The 13,975-nt window shown below is 41.1% G+C and overlaps 1 protein-coding gene across 2 annotated transcripts in view; it reads right to left on the bottom strand.

The window, feature by feature from the left end:
• LOC110443021 (zinc finger CCCH domain-containing protein 10-like) overlaps positions 1-13,975 on the bottom strand; it is a 138,277-nt gene that overhangs the window by 85,281 nt on the left and 39,021 nt on the right. The window lies entirely within an intron of this gene.

Raw genomic sequence — 13,975 nt, 5'->3', positions numbered from 1 at the left:
AATGTCAAAGCCAAGGACCAGTATGGTAAATCACTGTATAATGTCAAAGCCTAGGACCAGTATGGTAAATCACTGTATAATGTCAAAGCCTAGGACCAGTATGGTAAATCACGGTATAATGTCAAAGCCTAGGACCGGTATGGTAAATCACTGTATGATGTCAAAGCCAAGGACCAGTATGGTAAATCACGGTATAATGTCAAAGCCTAGGACCAGTATGGTAAATCACTGTATAATGTCAAAGCCAAGGACCAGTATGGTAAATCACGGTATAATGTCAAAGCCTAGGACCAGTATGGTAAATCACTGTATAATGTCAAAGCCTAGGACCAGTATGGTAAATCTTTGTATAATGTCAAAGCCTAGGATCAGAACAGTGAAATAATCCTGTTTTATAACCTACTTCATAGTCAAGAAACTAGTATCTAATGTATAGATACAGTATTCCTTGTAACCAGGTATATTTGACATATAGGTAACTTTGGTAACCAGGTATATTTGACATATAGGTAACTTTGGTAACCAGGTATATTTGACATATAGGTAAATTTGGTAACCAGGTATATTTGACCTATAGGTAATGTTGGTAACCAGGTATATTTGACATAAAGGTAACTTTGGTAACCAGGTATATTTGACATATAGGTAACTTTGGTAACCAGGTATATTTTACTTAAAGGTTACTTTTGTAACCGTGTATATTTTACCTGTAAGTAACTTTTGTTACCAGGTATAGTTTATACCTACAGGTAACTTTTGTGGTATATTTATCTATAGGTTACTGTTGTAACCAGGTTTATTCTACCTACAGGTAACTTCTGTAACCAGGTTTATTTTACTTACAGGTAACTTTTGTAACCAGGTTTATTTTACTTACAATTAACTTTTGTCTCCAGGTTCATTATAATTTAAAGGTAATCTTTCTTTTTTTAGAAGTAACCTTATAGATAACCTTTTGTAGTATATTATATATATAGATGTTTATTAGGCTTTGGTTTCACATGTTTTATCTTCCCGAACAAGTATGTTCTGGGAGGAATCTTAAGGTAATTCAAGGAATCTCTTCAACCGTGAGCCTGGAACTAGCAAAAGAGCTTTAAAATCTAAGAATTTAAGAGTATGGTCTCAAAGATAATAAATTTCATGAAACTAAGCCAACTGGTGACTATTGTTTTATATTTCACTGAATTTTTACAGAGAAATTGGCATGTGACCTCAGTCTAATGAAAAAACTTAAAAACCAAGCAAGGAATATTCCATTCCAATGTCACAGGGATGTCTATAGTTGTTTCCCCAGTAAAACTGTCCTAAAACAGCTAAATCCCATCGATAGGTCATGAGCAAGTCTTAAAAAGTCTTTCTGATAAATACCCAAGTGAGGCTTATAATTTTGTCTTAATTACTGATCCGGTGATAAACGATGTTAGTGCAGACATTCGATCCTGTGTGTAGCCTTAACTATAAATGGAACTTGTTGTTTCTGCTTTAGTTCATGTACTTTGGAAAAAATAAATTAATTGACCAGTTTATTTATACAAATCTGATTTCATTGGAGCTGGGACCTGTGTAAGAATCACTGTTTTTATGGCTGCTATGATATATATAATGATTTTTATATTTTTGTAGGTTCTGTGACCTTTTGAAATCCTTCTAGAGCGATAAGAAAGCAATTAAATTGGAAGTAAAATGGTAATTACTCCTTTTGAGAAAATTAATTTCTAAAACTGGTTTCAATTAGGCAATAATGTCTATTACAAACCTGTTTATTGATCTGTATTTGTCCTTACAGTACTGTGAATATGTATACAGTAAGAAAGATGACTTTTATCCAGATAAAATAATGTTCATTTATAGCAAACATCAATATTGTTGAGCAATATTGAAAATTATTGATTTATTGGCTTCAAGAGTAAAAATTTAGGTACATGTACTATTTTAAGTGTATACTTATATCTCTTTTTGATAATCTACTTAAAATCAATCACTTAAGCAACACTTTAAATATTCTAAGCTTACTTACTGATCACTGTACTTACTTGATTGATAATTCTGATGTTTTAATCTTACCTGACCAATAATTTAAATATGCTGATATGATCAATCCCTATCAACAGCACTAAGTTTTCATGTTTTTCTCTCCCCCATTTTTTTTGTTTTCTATGTACAATCCATTTTGTGTTGAGTAAACAAACTTGGTATCCTCTATATACTTTCAGCATAACTTTCTGTAAACAAAAGTGATTAAGAAAATAAGATTTTTCACAGTAACTTCTGACATTTAATAAAATCTCTTTCCTGAAATTTTTCGTTCGATTGACAAGTTCTTAGTGGAATTCAATCTTGAAAAAACCTGTTACTAAGCAAAGAAAAAAACCTTTTGGATTGTAACCGAAATTCCCCCCTGAAATCTGTGTCTTCACGGAACAGTTTGTATTGATCTTGCTGTCACGGTTACAGGAAACATCACAAAGAATTATCCAGTTTTTGAGCATGAGAGATGTTTTGACACGGCATTGCCAGTTGTCATGCCGACTCAACAGTTATGCCCCCCATAATGCACAGGGCACATATGTCAAAAACCAACCTCATCTTGTCTGCATCAACTGTAATGCTTCTCCTCAAATATTTTTACAGCATAACAAGTTTCCTCACTTATATTGTAGCTGTGATTTAAACCTGAAAGTTGGATAAAACAATATAAATGACTAGGATTAGAGTCATATTCCATCAGTTCTATTGTGCGGATATAACATATCCGAATGTGAACCTGACCAGTTTCATAATTAAAGTGTAACTCATCAAAGTTAGATTAGTTCATTTCTCTTCTCAAGTATAAGAGATAGAAACTTTCTTATCAAAACAATTGGTCAAGTAAACTTTAACTATAAATGACCAATCAGGTAAGCGTTAAGTTTAAATGACTGGTCAAGCATTAAATATAAATTACTGGTAAAATTAGCTTAACCTTTAAAATGATTTTCTTTTATCTTTGTGTCGGAGTTTGTCACAGAGAATGTCACATTAGCGTTGTACGAGGCTGACATTGACTGACAGTTGTCGGTAGGTTCACACTATAAATGTTACTGTAACACATTGACTATGTCAGAACATACACAACACATCCCAGCCGCTCAAAAACCGGAGACAACTGATGGGTAAACCAACTGAAAAATTTGACAATAAGGTATTATAAAGTTTGAGAATCATGATTGTTAACAGTTTTAATTTGACAATATGATTTATGTTCATACTCGGAATATAACGAAAGTAAAATGAAAAAGAAAATTAAGTGCAACAGTTTGAAAGATATGTTCTGCTTCAAAACTTGACATGCCCTCCGAGTCTCCAAGTTATAAACTGCAGAGACCTACTGGAACAGAGGAACATTAACAGAACTTGGTGGACCGTGACTAGAGGTCACCTTCATCAATGGACCTTGGTAAAGTTGTAAAATCGCAATTACAGTGATCTAGATATCAACACATTGTATTGATTGAAGATCACAGCACACCAAGTGTTCAACTAGAAAAAAATTGTCAAATTTATATATGCATATATCGTTACCATGACAATACATCTAAGCGTGACAAATGGAATCATTAATTTTAGTACTGAGACCAAAAACTGTTACAGTGGGAGGACACTTTTAGCCTAATGACTAGAATTGTCAACCAGCTCGGGCAGAGAGCGTACGTCTGGTTCCAGCGAGTTGCTGACTGGATCAGAGCTGACATAAGGAGTAGGTCATTACTTAGACACATGTTAAATTGGAGAAATGATATATGTGAGGACGTATGGTCCCTGCTGACCAGTACTGGATGGTCAGTGAGAGCCGAGAGAACTACGCTGTCACAAGTTATTGTCTGGAAATAATGCTTGTTTATGTGATAGGTATATATAGTAATAACCTCTGAGTTTCCCTCCACATCACAAACACGTCGTATATCATCAGACGGGGAACAAAAACAGTAAAACAGTGAAGTTTCAAGTCCAAATGTCCTGCAGTCTGAAGGTCCAGATTTTTTTATCATTATTGTTTACCAACATCAGTACTTTCTGTCCTAACCTTTTTCAAAAGATAATATTGAAGTACATATAAATTCAAATAATGTAAGAATTCTTCATAATGTATTGTAGCCTTTACCCCATACTTCATATGGATGGAGCCTTACTCCTGATCGTAGAGCTGTATCATACTATCATTAGAAGATAGAGAAGTCTCAACATGGATTGAAGAGATAAAACAGATATATATTGTCATTTGACATTTGAGGCAGGGAAAGTGATGACCATACAGAAGGAGCTAGATTGTAGAATTGGACATTTGAGAAAACCATTATCAACAACAAACCTGGTACATTTTACCAAAACAAGTAGATCTTTATATTTTTGAAGATTCCAGTAAAGTTTCACACTGGAAGTGACACAGACATATAAATCATCAACTGGCCAATGTTTGTCTGTAAAGTCCCTGTGTATAGTGGTCCAGGATATTTTCATGTGGAGAAGCAGGCATAGGGGAGAGAGATCATGGATCTATTAGTTTTATTTCGTAAAGTTGTAAAATTTTATGGAAAAATCAATCTAATGCATGCACTTGAGAATTGACTCAAGGTATGTGTAACTTAGTCTACTGACTGAAATATAGAATGCTTATTTCTCCGTGTTTGTATGTGTTTACAGTTGAGAAATGAGAGACTTGAGATTTGTATCATGTTTCGTCTGATACTTCAATAAGACTGTGTGCTATAAAAAAAGGCCAGTAAATCCTGTGTGTATGTCCAATGATTTCAGATTCCAACATGTTTTAGTGGTATTTTTACACTTCGATATGTCACAAATTTTCAATTGTGATGGCTTAACAGATGAAAATAAACATGATCTTCTGCCCGCATGCTTTCCGCCCATCAATGTCTGGGCCCAGGAATCTGGAATGAAATTCTGATCTAGGTAATAGTGTTCTGAATATATATATTTATAAAGTTTCATCCAAAACAGAAGCAACTAAAACCAGCAGTGTGGTTACATTAAGACTTTCTATTTATAGTAACAACAGCCTTGACCTTATAAGGTCCACATGTAACTCTGAAACAAATTGTGAACCTATTTCTATACTGAATATGTGTGTGAATTTCAACCAAAGCCAAAAAAACCCAAAGGCAGCACAGTGATGACAATGATCTCCTTTTATAAATAGCAGCAGTGACCTTGACTTCAAACCCTGCACCCTGACACCCAAATTTATTCTAGGTATTTGTCCATTGTATATTTATTGAAAGTTACTTTCGACTTCAAAATTCATGTGCAGAATATTACAAACAAAATGAGCCATTCAGTACTCTCCAAATACCAACAAAAATGTTCAAATGTGTACCTTTTAATACTATATATACAACACCGAAGCTTTCCATTGTGTCCAACTCAACACTCTCTGATATCAAAGTTTAAATTTACTTCCCTTTATTGCCATCAATACAATGTTCTAGTCCCAATTGCATTGTAATACATATAATAATCAAACAACCTTTCCCAATATAGTCTTTGACCAAACAGAACAACAGGACATAGCTGTGACATCATCAGTCCTTGTCCTCGTATCTGGCAAGTTTCCGCTGCAATTGGCAGGTTATTAATTAATGGGTTAAATATGAGTCGCGGTACAGAGGTGATTGACTCCGCCAGTCCGCATTCGAAGCCCTGTCAGTAGTTATCCTCGTCACCTACACTCCGCGCCATATATACACCAACGTCTGATTTCTGATTTCTCTATCGTGATGTCGTTACTGTAGAGATTGGCCAAATTTATCATATGATATAATTATCTCCAAACGGCATGTTTGTGTTCTATGGGACTTGTCTGGTGTTTTAAGAAAGCCTTGTCAGGTTAGCTGAATTTTAAAATCAAAATTGTGTACGGAATAAAATCCCTTTCACAAGAGTTCAGATCAACAGGGAGCAGTTCCTCTGTATCAATGTCAACAGGGAGCAGTTCCTCTGTATCAATGCCAACAGGGAGCAGTTCCCCTGTGTCAATGCCAACAGGGAGCAGTTACTCTGTGTCAATGCCAACAGGGAGCAGTTCCTCTCCGTTAATGTCAACAGGGAGCAGTTCCTCTGTGTCAATGCCAACAGTGAGCAGTTCTTCTGTGTCAATGCCAACAGGGAGCAGTTCTTCTCTGTTAATGCCAACAGGGAGCAGTTCCTCTGTATCAATGCCAACAGGGAGCAGCTCCTCTGTATCAATGCCAACAGGGAGCAGCTCCTCTGTATCAATGCCAACAGGGAGCAGCTCCTCTGTATCAATGCCAACAGGGAGCAGTCCCTCTGTATCAATGCCAACAGGGAGCAGTCCCTCTGTATCAATGCCAACAGGGAGCAGTTTCTCTTTGTCAATGTCAACAGGGAGCAGTTACTCTGTGTCAATGCCAACAGGGAGCAGTTCTTCTGTGTCAATGCCAACAGGGAGCAGTTCCTCTGTGTTAATGCCAACAAGGAGCAGTTTCTCTGTATCAATGTCAACAGGGAGCAGTTCCTCTCTGTTAATGCCAACAGGGAGCAGTTCCTCTGTGTCGATGCCAACAGGGAGCAGTTCCTCTGTGTCGATGCCAACAGGGAGCAGTTCCTCTGTGTCAATGACAACAGGGAGCAGTTCCTCTGTGTCAATGCCAACAGTGAGCAGTTCCTCTGTGTCAATGCCAACAGTGAGCAGTTCCTCTGTGTCAATGCCAACAGGGACCAGTTCCTCTGTGTCAATGCCAACAGGGAGCTGTTCCTCTCCGTTAATGTCAACAGGGAGCAGTTCCTCTGTATCAATGCCACAACAGGGAGCAGTTCCTCTGTGTCAATGCCAACAGGGATCAGTTCCCCTGTGTCAATGCCAACAGGGAGCAGTTACTCTGTGTCAATGCTAACAGGGAGCAGTTCCTCTCTGTTAATGCCAACAGGGAGAAGTTCCTCTGTGTTAATGCCAACAGGGAGCAGTTCTTCTGTGTCAATGCCAACAGGGAGCAGTTCTTCTCTGTTAATGCCAACAGGGAGCAGTTCCTCTGTGTCAATGACAACAGGGAGCAGTTCCTCTGTGTCAATGCCAACAGTGAGCAGTTCCTCTGTGTCAATGCCAACAGGGACCAGTTCCTCTGTGTCAATGCCAACAGGGACCAGTTCCTCTGTGTCAATGCCAACAGGGACCAGTTCCTCTGTGTCAATGCCAACAGGGACCAGTTCCTCTGTGTCAATGCCAACAGGGAACAGTTCCTCTGTATCAATGCCAACAGGGAGCAGCACCTCTGTGTCAATGCCAACAGGGAGCAGTTCCTCTGTGTTAATGCCAACAAGGAGCAGTTTCTCTGTATCAATGTCAACAGGGAGCAGTTCCTCTGTATCAATGTCAACAGGGAGCAGTTCCTCTGTGTCAATGCCAACAGTGAGCAGTTCCTCTGTGTCAATGCCAACAGAGAGCAGTTCCTCTCTGTTAATGCCAACAGGGAGAAGTTCCTCTGTGTTAATGCCAACAGGGAGCAGTTCTTCTGTGTCAATGCCAACAGGGAGCAGTTCCTCTCTTTAAATGCCAACAGGGAGCAGTTCCTCTGTGTTAATGCCAACAAGGAGCAGTTTCTCTGTATCAATGTCAACAGGGAGCAGTTACTCTGTGTCAATGCCAACAGTGAGCAGTTCCTCTGTGTCAATGCCAACAGTGAGCAGTTCCTCTGTGTCAATGCCAACAGGGAGCAGTTCCTCTCCGTTAATGTCAACAGGGAGCAGTTCCTCTGTATCAATGCCAACAGGGAGCAGTTCCTCTCTGTTAATGCACACAGGGAGCAGTTCCTCTGTGTCAATGCCAACAGGGTGCAGTTCTTCTGTGTCAATGCCAACAGGGAGCAGGTCCTCTCTGTCAATGCCAACAGGGAGCAGTTCCTCTCTGTCAATTCAGTAGTGTTTCAGGACGTTTTGTTTCAGCATATCTAAAAGAATATTAGGGAGCAGTTCCTCTGTGTCAATGCCAACAGGGAACAGTTCCTCTGTATCAATGCCAACAGGGAGCAGTACCTCTGTGTCAATGCCAACAGGGAGCAGTTCCTCTCCGTTAATGTCAACAGGGAGCAGTTCCTCTGTATCAATGCCAACAGGGAGCAGTTCCTCTCTGTTAATGCACACAGGGAGCAGTTCCTCTGTGTCAATGCCAACAGGGTGCAGTTCTTCTGTGTCAATGCCAACAGGGAGCAGTTCCTCTGAATCAATGCCAACAGGGAGCAGTTCCTCTGTGTAAATGTCAACAGGGAGCAGTTCTTCTGTGTCAATGCCAACAGGGAGCAGGTCCTCTCTGTCAATGCCAACAGGGAGCAGTTCCTCTGTGTTAATGCCAACAGGGAGCAGTTCTTCTGTGTCAATGCAAACAGGGAGCAGTTCCTCTCTGTCAATGCCAACAGGGAGCAGTTCTTCTCTGTTAATGCCAACAGGGAGCAGTTCCTCTCTGTTAATGCCAACAGGGAGAAGTTCCTCTGTGTCAATGCCAACAGGGAGCAGTTTCTCTGTATCAATGCCAACAGGGAGCAGTTCCTCTCTGTCAATGCCAACAGGGAGCAGTTCTTCTCTGTTAATGCCAACAGGGAGCAGTTCCTCTGTGTCAATGCCAACAGTGAGCAGTTCCTCTGTGTCAATGCCAACAGGGAGCAGTTTCTCTGTATCAATGCCAACAGGGAGCAGTTCCTCTCTGTTAATGCCAACAGGGAGAAGTTCCTCTGTGTCAATGCCAACAGGGAGCAGTTCTTCTGTGTCAATGCCAACAGGGAGCAGTTCCTCTCCGTTAATGTCAACAGGGAGCAGTTCCTCTCTGTTAATGCCAACAGGGAGCAGTTCCTCTCTGTTAATGCCAACAGGGAGCAGTTCCTCTCTGTTAATGCACACAGGGAGCAGTTCCTCTGTGTCAATGCCAACAGGGAGCAGTTCTTCTGTGTCAATGCAAACAGGGAGCAGTTCCTCTCTGTCAATGCCAACAGGGAGCAGTTCCTCTCTGTCAATGCAGTAGTGTTTCAGGACGTTTTGTTTCAGCATATCTAAAAGAATATTTTGAAAATATGTTCTTTGAAATTTTTGATTTTTAAAATGAATCTTAGGTTTATATATTTAACAGGATCACTTATTTTTTTAAGGATATATGGTTGGTAGCTAACCAGACCTTATCTCGTTGCTGAAAACAGTATACATGAGACTGAAGGGCGTGCAGACACCAGTGGAACCATTGTAGTACATCAACACAGCCTGTATACACAGCTCCTAAGATAGCAAGGCATCAACACTTTTCTATGATTTAATTCTCAACAATTGACAATTTATTACAACCAATTTTTACTCACTCTATGGGGAAGTGGCTCGGGAATTTCTACAGATGTTCAAATAAAGCTGATACAAATGTAGGAACACGTAACAGAAGATGAAGGTTTATTTTGTGCAATAGTAAATGGTGAATGTATCGTCTTATAGAAAGCACTGTGAATATAATTCATCTGATGAAAAAAACTGAGAGTAAATAAAGTATTCCTCTAACTATAAACACAATTTATCATGTCTACACACAATCCTTACTCCACTGTAACACCAACAATATCATTAGTCTTCTGTACTAACCACAATATTACAGTCAAACATATTACCCACAATCCTTATTCCACCATAACACCCATAATCCTTAGTCTACTGTACAACGGTAACCACAATATTTTAGTCAAACATATTACCCACAATCCTTAGTCCAACGTAACACCCATAATCCTTAGTCTTCTGTACTAACCACAATATTATAGTCAAACATATTACCCACAATCCTTAGTCCACCGTAACACCCATAATCCTTCGTCTACTGTACAACGGTAACCACAATATTTTAGTCAAACATATTACCCACAATCCTTAGTCCACCGTAACACCCATAATCCTTAGTCTTCTGTACTAACCACAATATTATAGTCAAACATATTACCCACAATCCTTAGTCCACCGTAACACCCACAATATCCTTAGTCTTCTGTACTTACCACAATATTATAGTCAAACATATTACCCACAATCCTTAGTCCACCTTAACACCCACAATCCTTAGTCTTCTGTACAAACCACAATATTATAGTCAAACATATTACCCACAATCCTTAGTCCACCGTAACACCCACAATCCTTAATCTTCTGTACTAACCACAATATTATAGTCAAACATATTATCCATAATCCTTAGTCTTGTGTACTACCCACATTCCTTAGTCTTTGCACTATAATACTGAAAATCTTTGTGCCTTATTAATACTTCATTGTACCAACAATACTAAAGCTATATTATCCACAATCAATATTCCACATTTGCACAGTACTATAACCACAATTCAGTCCACCATACAGGCATTTCTCTGCAATATTAGTTTCACAAAGATTTAAACAATATAAAAGAGAGCATCAATTTATTTTCTAATAATAATGCAGGATTTATCAGAATCTATAAGCTTATGCACTAGAATAGATTTTAAAAAAAATCTTCCATAAGTTAAAAATCCTGAATCATTTAATGTACTGCCATTTTACATTGATTTCTTCTTATAACATTGCCAGACTCAAAAATAAAAGCAAGACATCTTTATTGGTAAACGATAAAAAGAAATTACACACGCACCACACTAAACAGCTGACGGGCAAGTAATTTACAAGAAGAGTTGTGGCAGCTTATGACGTTAACTAAATTATAGCTGCCCCTAGGGGGCGCTGATTAGACGTTTGCCCTTTATGAATGAGATTGTTTATCTTATTGGCGGTAGATGGCTTTCCTAAACTGCTCCAAGATATGTACCTGTCGAGGATCTGCATCATATAAACTCTTTGATCTGGTCCATCAGATGGTTGATACAGAAAAGGTCGCCAGATAGCTATATACACAATTATCCCTAGCCGGTCGAATCACATGGAAACTACCAATGAGATAATAGTCGTATTGAGTAATAGAAGGGAAATGGTTCTGCAAATTTCTTTGGTTGCTTAGATCTAACTGCGTATAGTAAGCTCCATAAAATAATGCATTTTTTTCTGAGTCATAATGAATACATAGGTTGCATTGTATATACAAATAACTGAGATTACTGTTTGGCACTAGCTGTACCCATCCACTGTGTAGCACAGGATATTGATTGGCACTAGCTGTACCCACTGTGTAGTGTACCCACTATGTAGCACAGGATACTGTTTGGCACTAGCTGTACCCATGCACTGTGTAGCACAGGATACTGTTTGACCCTAGCTGTACCCACCGTGTAGTGTACCCACTGTGTAGCACAGGATACTGTTTGGAACTAGCAGTACCAATCCCCTGTGTAGCACAGGATACTGTTTGACCCTAGCTGTACCCACTGGGTAGTGTACCCACTATGTAGCACAGTATACTGTTTGGCCCTAGCTGTACCCACTGTGTAGTGTACCCACTGTGTAGCACAGGATACTGTTTGGCCCTAGCTGTACCCACTGTGTAGTGTACCCACTGTGTAGCACAGGATCCCAGGCACTAGCTGTACCCACTGTGAAGCACAGGATACTGTTTGACCCTAGCTGTACCCACCGTGTAGTGTACCAACTATGTAGCACAGGATACTGTTTGGCACTAGCTGTACCCACTACTAGCTGTACCCATCCACTGTGTAGCACAGGATATTGATTGGCACTAGCTGTTCCCACTGTGTAGTGTACCCACTATGTAGCACAGTATACTGTTTGGCCCTAGCTGTACCCACTGTGTAGTGTAACCACTATGTAGCACAGGATACTGTTTGGCACTAGCTGTACCCATGCACTGTGTAGCACAGGATACTGTTTGACCCTAGCGGTACCCACCGTGTAGTGTACCCACTGTGTAGCACAGGATACTGTTTGGCCCTAGCTGTACCCACTGTGTAGTGTACCCACTGTACCCACTGTGTAGCACAGGATACTGTTTGGCCCTAGCTGTACCCACTGTGTAGTGTACCCACTGTGTAGCACAGGATCCCAGGCACTAGCTGTACCCACTGTGAAGCACAGGATACTGTTTGACCCTAGCTGTACCCACTGTGTAGTGTACCCACTGTGTAGCACAGGATACTGCGTCCAGGCACTAGCTGTACCCACTGTGAAGCACAGGATACTGTTTGACCCTAGCTGTACCCACCGTGTAGTGTACCCACTGTGTAGCACAGGATACTGTGTGGCACTAGCTGTACCCACTGCGTAGCACAGGATACTGTTTGACCCTAGCTGTACCCACCGTGTAGTGTACCAACTATGTAGCACAGGATACTGTTTGGCACTAGCTGAACCCACTGTGTAGCACAGGATACTGTTTGACCCTAGCTGTACCCACCGTGTACTGTACCCACTATGTAGCGCAGGATACTGTTTGGCACTAGCTGTACCCACTGTGTAGGACAGGATACTGTTTGACCCTAGCTGTACCCACTGTGTAGTTTACGCACTATGTAGCACAGTATACTGTTTGGCACTAGCTGAACCCACTGTGTAGCACAGGATACTGTTTGACCCTAGCTGTACCCACCGTGTAGTGTACCCACTGTGTAGCACAGGATACTGTGTCCAGGCACTAGCTGTACCCACTGTGAAGCACAGGATACTGTTTGACCCTAGCTGTACCCACTGTGTAGTGTACCCACTGTGTAGCACAGGATACTGTTTGGCACTAGCTGTACCCACTGTGTAGCACAGGATACTGTTTGACCCTAGCTGTACCCACTGTGTAGTGTACCCACTGTGTAGCACAGGATACTGTTTGGCACTAGCTGTACCCACTGTGTAGTGTACCCACTATGTAGCACAGGATACTGTTTGGCACTAGCTGTACCCACTGTGTAGCACAGGATACTGTTTGACCCTAGCTGTACCCACTGTGTAGTGTACCCACTGTGTAGCACAGGATACTGTTTGGCACTAGCTGTACCCACTGTGTAGCACAGGATACTGTTTGACCCTAGCTGTACCCACTGTGTAGTGTACCCACTGTGTAGCACAGGATACTGTTTGGCACTAGCTGTACCCACTGTGTAGCACAGGATACTGTTTGACCCTAGCTGTACCCACTGTGTAGTGTACCCACTGTGTAGCACAGGATACTGTTTGGCACTAGCTGTACCCACTGTGTAGTGTACCCACTATGTAGCACAGGATACTGTTTGGCACTAGCTGTACCCACTGTGTAGCACAGGATACTGTTTGACCCTAGCTGTACCCACTGTGTAGTGTACCCACTGTGTAGCACAGGATACTGTTTGGCACTAGCTGTACCCACTGTGTAGCACAGGATACTGTTTGACCCTAGCTGTACCCACTGTGTAGTGTACCCACTGTGTAGCACAGGATACTGTGTCCAGGCACTAGCTGTACCCACTGTGTAGCACAGGATACTGTTTGACCCTAGCTGTACCCACTGTGTAGCACAGGATACTGTGTGGTAGCAGTACCCACTGTGTAGCACAGGATACTGGTTGACCCTAGCTGTACCCACTGTGTAGTGTACACACTGTGTAGCACAGGATACTGTGTGGTAGCTGGACCCACTGTGTAGCACAGGATACTGTGTGGTAGCTGGACCCACTGTGTAGCACAGGATACTGATTGGCTCTAGCTGTACCCACTATGTAGCAAAGGCTACTGTTGGGCACTAGCTGTACCCACTGTGTAGCCCAGGATACTGTTTGGCACTAGCTGTACCCACTGTGTAGCACAGGATACTGATTGGCACTAGCTGTACCCACTATGTAGCAAAGGATACTGTTGGGCACTAGCTGTACCCACTATGTAGCACAGGATACTGTTTGACCCTAGCTGTACCCACTGTGTAGTGTACCCACTATGTAGCACAGGATACTGTTTGGCACTAGCTGTACCCATCCACTGTGTAGCACAGGATACTGTTTGGCACTAGCTGTACCCACTGTGTAGCACAGGATACTGTTTG

Source organism: Mizuhopecten yessoensis, unplaced genomic scaffold, assembly GCF_002113885.1.
Source record: "Mizuhopecten yessoensis strain PY_sf001 unplaced genomic scaffold, ASM211388v2 scaffold716321, whole genome shotgun sequence".
NCBI classification, from domain to species: Eukaryota; Metazoa; Mollusca; class Bivalvia; order Pectinida; family Pectinidae; genus Mizuhopecten; species Mizuhopecten yessoensis.
Note: the sequence above shows the minus strand (reverse complement) of the source record. Positions and strands in the feature narration are given on the sequence as shown.